Source organism: Bidens hawaiensis, unplaced genomic scaffold (genome assembly GCF_021521415.1).
Source record: "Bidens hawaiensis isolate Kalapana, Puna unplaced genomic scaffold, B.hawaiensis_p1.1 tig00006061_1, whole genome shotgun sequence".
Lineage (NCBI taxonomy): Eukaryota > Viridiplantae > Streptophyta > Magnoliopsida > Asterales > Asteraceae > Bidens > Bidens hawaiensis.
Genome location: NW_027491400.1, coordinates 881285 through 896966, shown reverse-complemented (window position 1 = coordinate 896966; position 15682 = coordinate 881285). Strand labels below are relative to the sequence as shown.

The 15682-nt window shown below is 41.2% G+C and overlaps 1 pseudogene across 1 annotated transcript; it reads right to left on the bottom strand.

The window, feature by feature from the left end:
* Positions 1–6027: 6027 nt before the first annotated feature.
* On the bottom strand, positions 6028–8732 carry LOC143631366 (putative plastid-lipid-associated protein 11, chloroplastic pseudogene; annotated as a pseudogene). The gene is made up of 4 exons (XR_013153341.1): positions 8254–8732; positions 6760–6825; positions 6482–6583; positions 6028–6248 (listed from the first exon to the last, which is right to left on the bottom strand). The product of XR_013153341.1 is annotated as a putative plastid-lipid-associated protein 11, chloroplastic pseudogene (transcript).
* Positions 8733–15682: the final 6950 nt, after the last annotated feature.

Genomic DNA, 15682 nt, shown 5'->3' with positions numbered 1-15682 from the left:
CATTCTTGTTGAGGTTGGCAAGCAACACTTCTTTAGCCGCAGCCTCTTCGACGCCCTTTAGCTTCCGCTCAGTATGGTCAAGCACCCCCCTCTGGTCCAAGATCTCCTGGAGCTTTTTGGCGTCTTCCATCGCCAAGGCATCATGAGCCTGCTGGAGAGCCTCTAATTTGGCTTTAAGCTCTTCATTCTCCACGCGCAGAGGCTCAGCAACAGCTTCAGCCTTGGTGGCCCTCTCGGTTGCGTTCCTTGCAGTTTCCTTAGCCAGCCGAAGCTGTTCATTAACAGCTTGGGCAGCCTTGGAACGGGCCTCGAGTCGAGCCTGAACTTCAACCTCGAGGGCCTTGAAGGCCTTCTCCTTTTCCGCAGCCACTGCGGAAAGCCTTTGGTTCTCCTCCCGGACAACCCGCGCCTGAGCCACTTCTTTAAGGCGAGCTGCTTTTAACTTGTCGTTTTCACGACAAAGCAGCTCGACGCGCGGCTGCATCCGGGTCAGGAGAACCCGAAGCTCATTGGTTAGCCTACCCTCCTGGTAGCTAGCCATGGCTTCCCCCAACGCACCACTGGGAGCAGCGTGACGAGCCCATTCCAAGCACTCCACAGGGGTGCGAAGGGTTGTTCCTCGGCGAATGTTCCATCGTGGAACATACACTTCATTGGAATCCGACACTGCAAAAAACATAAAGCAGTTAGGAAAAGATGATAAAGAAAAAATATATATAAAATGGGCCAAAAGAACCCTACGCACCTGTAGGGTCAATTACAGGCCGATAGCCGCCAAACCCATCACCTGAACCCAAGGGAAATCCATCCAAGAGGTCAGGCAGATGGGAAGGAGGCAGAGGTTGGCGAAAAACTCCATGCATACCTGACGGATCGGCCGTCGTTGCCGATGACGGAGGCATGGTAGAAGCCCCCACGGTCGCCGCTGCGGAATCCGCAGCAATAGTAACCACCGGCTCGGTGAAAGATGCTGTAAAAACAGCACTCACAGCCGGCGGTGACGTCATCACAGCTGGAACAGTCGGCTCAAAGGAGTGAGCAACTGAACCAGCGGAAGCAGGCGCAGGCGCCTGGGTCGTCGCCTCAGGTAGGCTGACCAAGCCTACCGTCATTGGCGGAGAGGTACTCCTCTGCGCTCCACCCTGGAATGCGTCAACATCCACGCCTGCACAAAGAAGATAAGTGTTAAATGATATTAAGCTATGAAGATAAAAGCTAAAGGAAGTTGTACTTACGGGTTTTCTTGAGCCTAAAGGTACGGAGAGGCGGGGACGAACCCGATGGAGCCGGCCTCTTTGCGCCGCTCATCGTCGTCTTCTTGGGCTCTCCGGAGGTGACAGTCGCAGCCTCCGGAGCGGTGGTCTTATCACCACCGGGATTCCCCGCCACCTCTTCGCTCTCGGTCTCCGAACCAGACCGAGGCGCCGGATCGGCAGTGGAGGCCACCTTCTCCTTCCCCTTCCCGCCGGCGGCCTTCTTCTTCCGCACCAACGGAGGACCATCTGCGAATTCCTCATCAGAACATACGATTAAAGGAATTCCAGCAGAGGTTTCAACATTGAGGGGTCGAGGGTCGAATAGCGCCTTACCTGGCCGCCTGGCGCTAAGGATCTCGTGGCCTAGCGGATAGACCTCCACGAACCGATCCGCCGTTTGTTCTAGGATGGGCAACTCGTTCTCGTCTAGAGCGCGAGTACCCATCCGAGCGGGACCGTCAGCCTCCCGCGGGTTCAGGAGCGACTGCAAGTCGTTCCCCTCTGAAATAAACAGAAAAAAGTTAGAAGAGATTCTAAATCAACAAAAAGAAACAAAGCATACCGTAAGGAACAGAGTTCGAACCGTATTCGAGGACGATTGGGATCTTTTGCGCATCCGCAGCCTTCCACACTCGGCTCATCCCCAGCATCACCATCCCGGACTCCGCAAACCGGTAAACGGGAGATTGGACTCGGGATATCTTCGCAAACCATTCCGCCTCCTGGTAGTTGGAGGCGTGAAGGCTGGGAAGTGCTTGCCCGTTCTTGAATTTCATGGCAAGGGGGATGGCGCGAGCGGAGATGTAGAAGAACTCCCGCTTCCACGAGCGAAGACTGCGCTCGGTTGCGCAGATCTTCAAACCCTTAATCCGGGTTGTCAACGTGTACCACCCCTGGATGCACCTCCAAGTGTAGAAGGTCATCAGGCGGTCAACATAGGGCTCAATGCCCAGAATCCGGCACACCCACTCGAAGTGCCGGATCTTGGCAATCGCCATCGGGTGCACCTCGGTCAGGTGCACACCGTGCCTCTCAAGGACACGGTAAACAAACTTTGTCAATGGGAACCTAAGATTCCCATAAACAAATAATGCAGCATAAACCCCGATCTTGCCTCTGGGGGCATCATACACCGTCTGGTGGGGTTCAGGAAACTCAGGCTCGAGAGACTCGAGCATGAACTTCCTGACGATGTACTGATACAGATCGCCAGGCAGAGCACACTGGCACTCGCCAGCAGTACTCTTGTCATCGGCTGTAGATTCGAGATCACGAGACGACATCTTGCAAAAAGAAAGAAGAAAACGATTTCAAGAGAATGCTCGACTGAAAGATGAGTATTCGCCGGAAATCGTTCTTAAGATGAAGAGAAGAGTGAAAGTGTGGATTACAAAGAACCCTCTCCCCCTTTATATACTAATCGCAATTAATGCGATGAATTTAATGCGGAAGAGAGAGAAATCAAAGGTGCAATGAAACTATGACACGTGGCAAAAAGTAAGCCGGCAACAGCTGTTGACAGGACGCGTACCATTAATTTCGCGGCCACGCGCCCGAAAAATCGTGCCCACGCGCCTGAAAAAGCGTCTGGAATGACCATGTACTGTCACGTCACCATAACTTCCTGCACGTCCTGACACAGTCAGAAGAAACCGTCGCACGACGTTTCAGAGGTTTGGACTGTTCTTATCCTTTCACCAACTCTTCGAATTTCAAAAAAATTCAAAAAGATTCAAAAGTAAGCGGGAAAATACCCCTTACCTTGGCTAACAAGTAACCGTAAGACGGATGCGGGTACAGTGTTAAGGCAAAACCCTTCACATACCTAGCACCCGCAGGGAATTGAAGCCAAGAATAACTTGGCAACCAAGTAACCGTAAGACGGATGCGGGTACAGTGTTAAGGCAAAACCCTTCACATACCTAGCACCCGCAGGGAATTGACGCCAGGAATACCTTGGAAGTAAAGTAACCGTAAGACAAGCGCGGGTAGAGTGTCAAGGCAAAACCCTTCACATACCTAGCGCTCCGCTGGGAATTGAAACCAAGAAGGATCTTCTGGGCAATGCTTGCGGAAACGGAAATAACATCCCCGCATAGCGGGAACGTCGAGAACTACATTGTTTGAAGCTCCAGGATGGAATTGGTGGTTTTAACATAATTGATCACTATGTTCAAAACTACCAAAACCACATGGAGAATCCACACAAGTGGGACTCAACGCTCCTGACTTGCGAGGAGGTTACAGACCTACCCGCATCATACCCAAAGATCAAGCAGGAAACTCGGGAATTTCTGCAAGTGACAAGGACTTCCGCGGGAAGAATCCCCATGGAAAACCTTAAAAAACCCTTTTCAAAACCCTTTGCTTAAGTCCAAAAGTTCACCTCACTTTATTAAACACTCATGAGAAGAACATTGGACTGGGGGGACTTGAAGAGGTAGGTCCCAGCAGAGCCCAGTTGGACCCGCAAGACTCACCTTGAAGAGGGACGTCTGCGCAGAAACCAACTGGATCCGCAGGACCCACCATGCTCAGAAACCAACTGGTTGAAGGGGAACATCCCTAATGGTCTGGTACTAACATAGGACGGAAAGAACTGTTACGGAAAATATGAGGGTGATCCTGGATGACAGATTCGTTGGTGAGGCCAATGCGTCCGAGATATAAACTATTAAACTGGGATTTTATGATGTGGCTAGAAAAATCGGTGTTAAGTCTAGTTAAAAAAAATTGTGAGAGCTATAAATGGTTGTTGCGTGCTCAGCCCTATTTTGAGCTATCGGGATTTATTTTGTTGGTGTTTTATGCTATGTAATAAATAATTGTTAAACCTTATAACATAGTTAATGGTAACTGATTAACTGTAGCGTAATTATAATAAAATATTTATATATGTATATGTCTTCTAGTAAATAATGAACATCATCAAATCTTCAAATAGCACTAATATACTAAGCGTGCCCGGATGAAAAATTATAATTGAAATTACGATAAAATTATAGGTTTTCGTGTCGTTTAATTTAAGCTTTTATCATGCTCGTAAGGTACATATTTCATGCTCAATTCACTTGTAGAAATTATTAATGTCTTTGTTCTCATATTACACGGGTTTTTGTACCCTTTAATCATAGCCTAATTATTTTAACATCGACGTTGTTTATTGATTCGTACCATAGATTGTATCGTCATTGCCCCTTACTAAGCCATTTCTTTAATTATTGCATGTTGTTGATTGACCATTATTAAATTGGATAACTGAAATTTCTATTACATGTAATAAAATAGATTTCACTGTACTCGTTATCACATGTTCCAATTAGACAATTGAATGCTAACCGAAGGTTAATGAAACCTATTGACTATTGTGTTGACATTCTCCATTGTTATTACCCTCATTTGACTTCAATACCGATATATATCCACTTATCCCAACAAAGGCATCAATTGTGTCACCATTGACATGCTCTATCTGTGGTAGATCGATTGGTCTACGGCATCTCTATTCACATCCTTGGTTAACTATTGTTATTGTAGTGAAATGGTTTGTGTGTGTCCCCATTTCAATCTATCTCACTTATTGGTGCATTAATCTTCAACTAATGTGAGTAACATTAATTAAGCAAAGAAGTCAAACTTATTTTAGGATTTTGTTTTATCTTTAAGACTTTTATTGTAAGATCGAGTTTTATTCAACTTTTGGTTGGTAATTGTAATTCTCACTATGTCTTTGATTTAAAATACCGAGTGACACGTCAACGCTAACTAGGCTGAGGTGTTACATAAGCTATCAATTATACTATAGTTGAACTTTGATTTCCTTCTATATTGCCGCATACACATGTAGTCAAGAGTTGAGGGTCTCTCTGAAAGCCACCTCTCTATCTCATTGGATAGAGGTACGGTGTGCCTACATCCCACCCTTCCCAGACCCTGCTTATAGTTTAGCTATTGGTGGGACTCCACTGTGTATGATTGATTGATTTATTGATTTAGCATGAAAGTAAACACATATATTTGTTTTACATTCTAAAATGATATTCAATGAACTTATGCATACCCATCAAAATTAGTTCTAGGGCAAACTACGTTGTGTATTCACATCCTCAATAACACAACATTTCTTATGTTTGTGTAGCGAACTATGCATGTCTTATAGAGTTATACTTGGGTCGTTTTAACCGAATTCATTAACCCCATTAAATCTGGTCGTTAAACTCATCAACATACCCCTCATGTGAGGGGGCAGTTTCGTCCTTTTTTCCCCAAATACACCACAGCCCCTCGTGTGAGGGGGCTTGCGAATTATGACTGGGGTTTATTTGAGGATAAAAAGGACAAAAATGCCCCACGTGAGGGGCACACTGATTGGTTTAACGGCCAAACTTAACGGGGTTAATGAATTTGGGTTTAATTGCAAGTGAAATGAAACCACAGGGACGAAAATCGCAAATTTGAAACTACTAGACTAAAACCGACGATATGGACAAACCACATAGACGAAAACCGCAATTCACTCTTTATAGTTTGATAATTTTTTATTTTGTTTTTGACTGTTTAGTTTTTACAAGTGAAATTAATTTTTCCTCGTAAAGTAATTACCAACTTTTTGTTTTCGTTAACGTTATTTTTACTCTGGACTATCCGTTCTCGCTATACAACGTTATTCTATCAATGTCAAACATGTAAAATCAAGTACATAATCCTCATACAAAATAGATTATTATCAATATATATAATTTTTATAACCGTATTTGACAATGAGACAATCTGTTTATAAAGAATTCCCAACCGTTCTGTCGTGACTTGTACCAAAAAGTTATCCGTTTTGACCATTTAACTAACCGGCCCGTTTTGCAGCTATACACATAACTAAGCATACACTTGCCTCTTCACTCTTTCCATTGGTAAGGAGCGCGATCTACAACCAGATAGTCTCCACGTATATCTTTAGCAACTTGAATATCATCATCCAAGTATACCGAATCAAACCTGATCCAAGATTCAAGAATCAGCACAAAACTTAGTAACTTGACCACATATAAAAATGTATGCTTTGACTTTTGAAGTCAAACAGGCTAGAATCTTAAGTCAACATATGGTACAAAACTACAAATACTTTAACCTGTAAAATAGATACCACAATTATGAAGTTGTCATGTTAAGTTTGAATTAAAAATTAAAATAAATGCCGATTTTGGGTTCTAAAGCATGTGACAGTTAACCTTTATTCGGTCCAAGAATAAGGAGCGCGATCGACAACTAGATAATCCCCTCTAATATCCTTTACAATGCGTAACTCGTCATCAAGGTATACAGACTCAAACCTACAGAAGCATAATGACTTCATTTTTATTCATGAAAAACATACGAAGAATCGAATATAAAATCCTTAATTTGAGTTGACACATTTTGTGAAAGAAATATGTTATTATTCGTCACATACTAAAAGATTGATTAAACACATAACATATAATGGCTTCTTAAAATTGATTAAACTCACCATCCTTGACCAAATGGTGGCAATGGAAATTCCCAGCCTTTTCCACGTAAAACCGCGCTTGTAAACCTATAATAAAAACATGTAGACCATTATTACTACAGTGTTATAACCAGTCATCCTAGTTCTGAGAAGAAGGTGTCACTCTTAAGAATATAGCCTTAGAGAAAGATGTTATGCATATATGACTTATATATGGTCAAACCTTTTTTCAAGATCGAAAATGGATATGGTTATTATGTTACATTTGAATGTCAAGATTTTCGCATTTGCAGTGGTACAATGGTTATGAGACATATTTAATAAAGAAACATAAGTGACTGTTTTAACATAATTTCATAAAATTATTAGTTTGACCCAAAAGTCAAATCGTAACAGAGCAACAAGAGCCAAAGACGACACAAAATCAATCATCTCGTCCAGTTCATAGGTTGAACAAATAAACTCATCTGAACCCAATTCCTGGTCCGACGGACAGTTTAAAGATAATGCATATGATCATATTTTTAACAAAAGGCATACCGGTAATGCTTATCATGACATAGGTTCTTTGCTAACAGCATTAATCACTAATTTTTTCAAATTTAAAACTTGGTAAAAAGTTAAAATGCAATGTCTATTCATCAAAATTCAAAATATATATATATATATATATGAAAATTTTCATTTATATATGGAGCTTACAAATGTGAAGTGTAAATTATCACATACATATAACACATGAATGAGTTAATTCTTTTCTTTTTATGCAAGGGATTTTGTGTATTGTAATGAATTTCACCCTAAGCAGTGGAGCTATGTGTTGTGAGGTAATCAGCACATGCTAGTTAGAGCGTTACGTCACTATCACGTATGCAGTGGAGCTTTAACCTGTTAACTTGGGCGTTTATAGGTTAACTAGCTTTATTAACTAGCATTAATTTTACAAGAAAAAAAAAAGAGTCTAATCGGTGGCTTGGTGTATTGGGGGTGGATAACGAAAATGGGGAAACAAGTATAACGCCCAATCAGTATACCCCCCCCCCCCCGGATTCTTACTGTGTTCGGGACGTTATCAACCCTATGTGACACCAATAACTAGGGGTGCAAACGAGCATAGCTGCTCATGAGCTACTTTAGATCGGCTCGTTTAAAAGCTCGATCGAGCCGAGCTTAATCGAGCCCGAGCTTCACTTATCGACCTTTAGCCGGCTCGCTAGCCTAAACGAGTATGTCATTTATATAATTTTTTAAAATATATATTTACTAATTACTAATTAATATATATAACGTTATGAAAAAATAAATAAAAATAACTAAATAACATATATTAATTTTACATCAAATTATAATAGTAAAAATACATAACAATAAATATAATAATTATATAAATAATAACTGATAAACAGTATACGAGCCGAGCAGAACTCGAGCTTTGAAAATAGAGCTCGAGCTCTAGCTCTAGCTCTAGCTCTGTGTAAATTAAACAAATACCAAGCTCTAGCTAATTATGTGTACCTAAAATTGACACGTTGGGAAGAAGCAATATCCACGTCAGATCTGACAAAGAACACTCCATCGGGAGGAAACATAATCACATTATTCAACTTCTTATTCTCTACATCGATCACTTGCAACACATCTCCGGCTTCGGTCCCGAAAACACCCGCATTCTTGATAATAAACAGCTGTTCCTTCTCAGTTGTCCACAGCAGCCGCCAGGTACCCAAGAGTGACGTGTTGGTTGTCACCTGGTCACGGTTTGTTAGAGCGATCGTGTCGATGTCTTCGGTTATAAGGGAGAGGCGTTTCGGGTCGGATTGGGTTCGGATGCCTTGGGTTTGGTCGGAGATTAGATTAAGGAGGTTGGATTTAGCGGATAAGAGAGATTGGGATGTGAGGGATGAGTTAGTGGTTAATGGTTTGAATGGTTTTGGTCGTTGGTAGTTGGAAATGGCGGGAAGGGGTGATGAATATGATGATGATGATGAAGCCATGAGAATGAGTCAATGAGATGATGATTGTATGGTAGTTGATGGTTAGTTGAAAGTGGAGGTTTGAGGGGCTGTAAAACCCGAAATCTGACATAAGTGAGATGGGTAATAACTCGTTAAAGTTTGGGACCGGTTTGGGATAAGTTTTGAAATTTTTTGTGGGTTTGAGATTTTTAATATACCTGATTATCTGACCAGATGACATTGACATGTTTACTTGATTAGATACCCGATGTATCTGACATAGCTTTATTTATATTATATATATTTATATATAGTGTATTCTACATATATATAATTTGTCGAAACTTGTTTATGACAAATATTTGATACATTTAAGTTTTATGGTAATCACTGAATGTAATTGATTAGTTGTATTTTGTCAAAATCCGATAGAAACCCGATGGATTTTGGGCCGGAATACCCGATGGGTATTTTGTAAAAAAAACACGATAGGAAACCCGAAACCCGACGGGTTTGGGACGAGATTTAATAATCGAGTATGGGTTTGGGAATACCTAAACCCAGTCCAAACCCAACTGGTTTCCATCCCTACACTTATAGAATGAGATTTTATGTTCGTGTTCGTTCGTTAAGGAAATAAATGTGTTCACGAACATAAATAAAATTGGCGAAGGCTTAGAGATTGAGATTGATATATTCATCAATGTGAATAATGAGAAATGAAATGTGATCAACGCAAAAAATAATGTGAAAATATGGTTTTCTATTTTATGTTAGGAGTAATAAAATTAAAAAAATATAAGTTGTTTAGATAAGCTGAATAAATGTAGAATAAAAAACTTTCATGAACAATATACACAAACGAACCTGAACAAGCATTCATGAACACATTATCGAATGTTCAAGAAGAAAGTTGAACGAACTAAGGCTTTGTTCATGTTTGTTTGTTTGTTTAACTAATCGAACGAAGTTTCTTGTTCATTTTCGTTCATTTATTAAACGAACAATCTTCTCACTGAACGTTTGGTTTGTTTACAGCCCTACATGTTGCCACATTAGATTTTGATAGGATTGTTCATAACCAATTGTTAGTCATAGAGTAGTACAATGAGGAGTGATCTAGAAGGAAGTAGAGCATCAAACAACCAAAAACAAATTTATGAGCTCCTAGATAAAACGAACAATTATTGTAAGTATGATAGGTTAGATGTTACATAATCGATTAGCTAACCTTTATAGTTTATACTAACTTGACGATTACTTAACGCATTAAGCCAACCATGAGATTAATGAAGGAGAGATTTGCTATTGATTACCACACAATTGCGATTATATGAGAGATGTACAATTTAACTCTCAAAAGGGATTTCAAGATTGAATTAGGGAGCTACACTTGAGATGACCAATTAACAATCTGAATATAGTGGAACATATTTTATATATATTTGTATTCATGTATATTATCTCTAGAATATCTCCATTAGAATTAGAATAGGATGATAGTATATTTTCTCCTATATGTACAATGTTTGTGAATAATGAGATCATCTTTAACATAACAAACCACCGTTCAATATGGTATCACAGCCAATATAGGATCTCGATCCATCTTTTTCTCCCTTTCTCTCAGCCGGATTTCGATTCAGCCACCCTCTTTCCGCCGCCAACCACCATCATGGGTGACAAAGCCGAACCTTCAAAATCAAATACTCTTCACCCGGTTTACACCGTCACCGACATCCAGAAGAAAGTCCGTGTTCTCGATGAGAAAACGGTCACATACTCTGCATGGGCGAAGCCCTTTCACCTTCATGCTCAATGTACTCGACCACATCAACGGTACTCAACCGCCTCCGAAAACTGATCCGTCTTATGATCAGTGGATGAAGATCGATGCTATTGTCGGATAAACTTTTAGATCGGGTTCTCGAACTCGAGTCTACGGCTCTTGAAGCCTGTCAAAGCCTTGTTCCAAAATAACAAGGGTGCTAGAATTGCCGCCTTGACAACCCAGTTCGTCACTCTTCAACTCTCTGCCATGCCGGATCTTGAGTCTTATTGTCAGAAACTCAAGTCTATTGCAGACCAGTTAAACGATCTGGGTGGATCTGTCAATGAACAAGCACTTGTTTTACAATTGGTCAGAGTGAGTTGGATGCTATCGGTACCATCATAAATAATTCCATTCCATCATGGGATGAAGCTTGTGATATGCTAGATCATGAACAGAGAAGAATTCAAGCCTGCGTCCTCCTTCTCAAGCCATGGCTGCCATTAACACCTCCTCCAGCTACAACCGCCGTGACTCGAGCCAAACCCGTGGTACTTCCAAGCCAGTTAACCGACGGTACAACACCAACTCTAAACGCACTGGACCACAGACTCAATACTCACCCAGTGACCAACCAAACCGTGGTCAGTCTAAAGCCCACGGTCCTCCCACAAATCGCCAACAGTGGACTTCTCAAGGCCAAACCAACTACTACCCTCTTGTTCCTCCACCTTAGACCGCTTACTGGGCTCCTCCTCCATGCCCATATCCAACTCAAGCGGGTTGGGCAGGTCCTTGGGCTGCACCATCGGGTCCGCCTCAACAAACTCGAGCACCTCAACAATCTTCATCCGCTCAAGCTCATGTTACCGAGGTTAACCCACTCGAACCGAGTGAACTTGGAGCCGCTTTTCAAACCATGTCTCTCGACTCGAGCCAACCGGAATGGCTTATGGATACGGGTGCATCAGACCATTTGACGCATGACCAAGGTATGATTTCCACACCAAGTGTTAATACTATCAACTCTATTCTTGTTGGAAATGGCAATCGAGTACCAGTTGTCCGATCGGGTCATACCACCCTTTCCCACTCCTCGCCACCTCTCCAACTCAATAATATTCTTCACACACCTTCCATTATTAAAAATTTAATTTCTGTTCTAAAATTTAGTGTCGATAATTGGGTGTTTGTTGATTTTGATTCTTTTGGTTTTTCTGTGAAGGAATACCCGACTGGGAGGATCCTGAGCCGTCACAACAGTGACAGTCATCTCTACCCACTCACAGCTCCCGCTACTCCGTCTGCTTTCGTCTTCGTAGCCCACTCAGACACCTCGTTTTGGCATCAACGTCTAGGACATCCTGGATTGCATGTTCAAGATTTTTTAAGTTCAAAAAAGTTTATTCCTTGTAATAAACAAAGTCGTTCTTTTCTTTGTAATTCGTGCCAAATTGCTAAGCACAAATGTTTGCCATTTATTTTATCTAATTCTACTACTTTATTTTCTTTTGATCTATTGCATTGTGATCTATGGACCTCACCGATTGTGAGTAAAAATGGTTATAAATATTACCTTGTCATTATCGATGATTTTACTCATTTTGCTTGGGTTTTTCTCCTTAAGTTTAAATCTGAAACGTTCACCAAGTTCACCCAATTTCATAACCTCATCTACACACAATTTCACCGAAAAATAAAAACCTTTCAATGTGACATGGGGGAGAATTCGACAACACACAATTTAAAAATTTTTCTTCTCAACATGGCTTACAATTTCGGTTTTCTTGTCCTCATACCTCACAACAAAACGGGACTGCCGAACATATGATTCGTCGCATTAACGAACTTATGTTGTCCCTCCTCACTCATGCTTCTCTTCCACCACACTATTGGGTGGAAGCTCTTCACACCTCAGCCTACCTTCACAACATCCTACCCTCCAAACTACTTAAATTCAACACACCAACCTCAGTTCTTTACATGAAACATCCTGCATACGACCACCTTCGTGTCTTCGGATGCATTTTCTACCCCAACCAAACCGCTACCCGTCCACACAAACTCGCACCTCGGTCCACCCCATGTGTTTTTCTTGGGTATCCCGCGGATCATCGGGGTTACCGTTGCCTCGATACATCCTCCGGTAAAATTATCCTTTCCCGGCATGTCACGTTTGACGAATCCGTTTTTCCATTCTCTACCACCTATACTCCTACACCCGCTTCATATAAATTTCTTGATTCGGACCCCTCACCTATTATCTTTCAACAACCAACTCCAAACTCCACTCCTACACCTTCTGTTACTACACCAAACCCAAGCCCCATTAACTTACAACAAAACTTTCCAGACCACCCCTTACCCCACGGTCGACCAGCCCCCTCACCCACATCACCTACGTTCAACACAAATCAACCCAACCTTTCCACAACTACCACTCTACCCAATAATATCCCAATCCACTCAACAACAAACTACCCATCCAATGACAACTCCTTCCAAGTCGGGAATCGTTAAACCCAATTCCCCCCGTTTTAACCTCAATCTTTCTTCCATATCGCCCTTGCCCAAATCCCACATACAAGCCCAGTCCGACCCCAACTGGTCTAACGCTATGAAAACAGAATATGATGCTTTGATAAGTAATAACACTTAGGAAATTGTATCGCGTCCTCGTGACACACGTATTATACGTTGCATGTGGTTGTTTCGCCACAAGTTTCATGCCGGTGGAACACTTGAAAGATATAAGGCACGACTAGTTATCAATGGCAAATCTCAACAGGTCGGGGTTGATTGTGATGAAACATTTAGTCCGGTTGTGAAACCGACTACTATTCGAACGGTTCTTAGTCTTGCTTTATCGAGGTCGTGGCCAATACACCAACTTGATGTTAAGAATGCTTTCTTACACGGCGAACTAAACGAAACAGTTTATATGTTTCAACCCCCGGGATTTGTTGACCCACAACAACCGAACTATGTTTGTAAGTTAAAGAAATCATTATATGGCCTAAAACAAGCACCCCGAGCATGGTACCAACGGTTGGCAACTTATATTACTAAGTGTGGGTTCAATAGTTCTGTTTCGGATACCTCTCTTTTTATCTACAAAAGAGGTAATGATATGGCTTACTTGTTACTTTATGTTGATGATATTATTTTAACAGCTTCCAACAACAATCTTCTTCAACATTTCATGTCACAAGAATTTGCCATGACTGACTTGGGAAGATTACATCATTTTCTTGGTATTGAGGTGCAACATCAACATGGGGGATTATTCCTTACTCAACGTTCATATGCTTCAGAAATTTTGGAACGGGCAAATATGCTTGATTGCAAGCCATCTCAAACCCCCACTGATACAAACTCCAAACTTAGTGCGAATGTGGGGGCTTTACTTCCAGAAGGAACTTTATATCGTAGTCTCGCCGGGGCGCTACAATACTTAACTTTCACTAGGTCGGACATTGCATACGCGGTACAACATGTATGCTTATTTATGCATGCACCTCGTGAACCTCATATGAATTTTCTTAAACGTCTCTTGCGGTATGTTAAGGGGACCGTGGACTTAGGTCTCCACCTTTCTCCTTCTCGGTCCGCAAAAGTCATTGCATACTCTGATGCGGATTGGGGGGGTTGCCCAGATTCGAGACGTTCAAAGTCGGGTTATTGTGTTTTCATTGGGGACAACTTAGTTTCTTGGTCATCTAAACGACAACAAACTATCTCTAGATCAAGTGTTGAGGCAGAATATAGAGGTGTAGCTAATACAGCGGCAGAATTAACATGGTTACGTAACCTACTTCTCGAGCTACACGTCCCCATCAGACAGGCCTCCATTATTTATTGTGACAACATTTCTGCGATGTACATGTCTCATAACCCGGTTCAACATTAGCGCACGAAACACATTGAAATTGATATTCACTTTATTCGTGAGAAGGTGCGCCTTGGCACCATGCGTGCCCTACATGTTCCCGCCGACTACCAATACGCGGATATATTCACCAAAGGGCTGCCGAAATCATTATTTTCTCGGTTCCGATGCATTCGGCAAGCTACTGCTTCAACTGTGGGGGCGTATTAGTGGAACATATTTTATATATATTTGTATTCATGTATATTATCTCTAGAATATCTCCATTAGAATAGGATGATAGTATATTTTCTCCTATATGTACAATGTTTGTGAATAATGAGATCATCTTTGACATAACAAACCATCATTCAATAGTGGTAACTAGAAAAACATTTGTATTAGATATTACTATCAGATGCATTTAAATTAGAGGACATAATAATGTGCATATTTAGAGGTGCAAACGAGCCGAGCTACTCGAAATCGGCTTGTTAAAAAGCTCGATCAAACCTAGTTTAATCGAGTTTGAGCCCGTGATCGAGCCTAAAAGTGAGCTCGTTTAATAAACGAGCCCGAGCTTCACTTATCGAGCTCGAGCCGGCTCGCGAGCCTAAACGAGCCTGTCATTTATATAAGTTTTTAAAATATATATTTAATAATTATTAATTATAATGTTATGAATAAATGAATAAAAATAACTAAATAATATATATTATTTGATAAATAAATTATAATAGAAAATAATATAAAAATAATTATAATTATATCAAAATATATTTATCAATATAGTAAATGAGCCGAGCTCGAGCTTTGAAAAGTTACTCACGAGTCGAGCTCGAGCTCAAGTTCTATGTAAGTTAAAAGAGCCGAGCTCGAGTTTATTCAAGCTCGGGCTCGGCTCGGCACGTTTGCACCCTTGTGCTTATTAAATTTCTTCGCCCGGTTGAATTTGGGCTTTAGGAATCCGCGTTTGCTAGAATACCGTATATAATATTGTCATATGAATGGTATGAACGAGTGGCTCAACATATGGGCACACGTGCATTGTTGACTCCAAAATCAAATTGAATGAATGGTTTCATTTTCATGTGCCTCGTTATCATAATTCTAAATTACCTTTTGCAATTAATTATACCTAGTATTTGTGAACACACACCCACTTGTTTCATTGCCTCTATTACATGTTTGACATTTTAATTGTCTCCTTTGTACGTATTGTTATTCCCAAATAGTCGTCCTAACATAGATAAACGATCATCTAAAACATACGGTTGGAAAAATAGTAAAATTGGAAAATCAGAGTGGTAAACTAATTAAATAAACCTAACATCATAAACCGACGCGTAT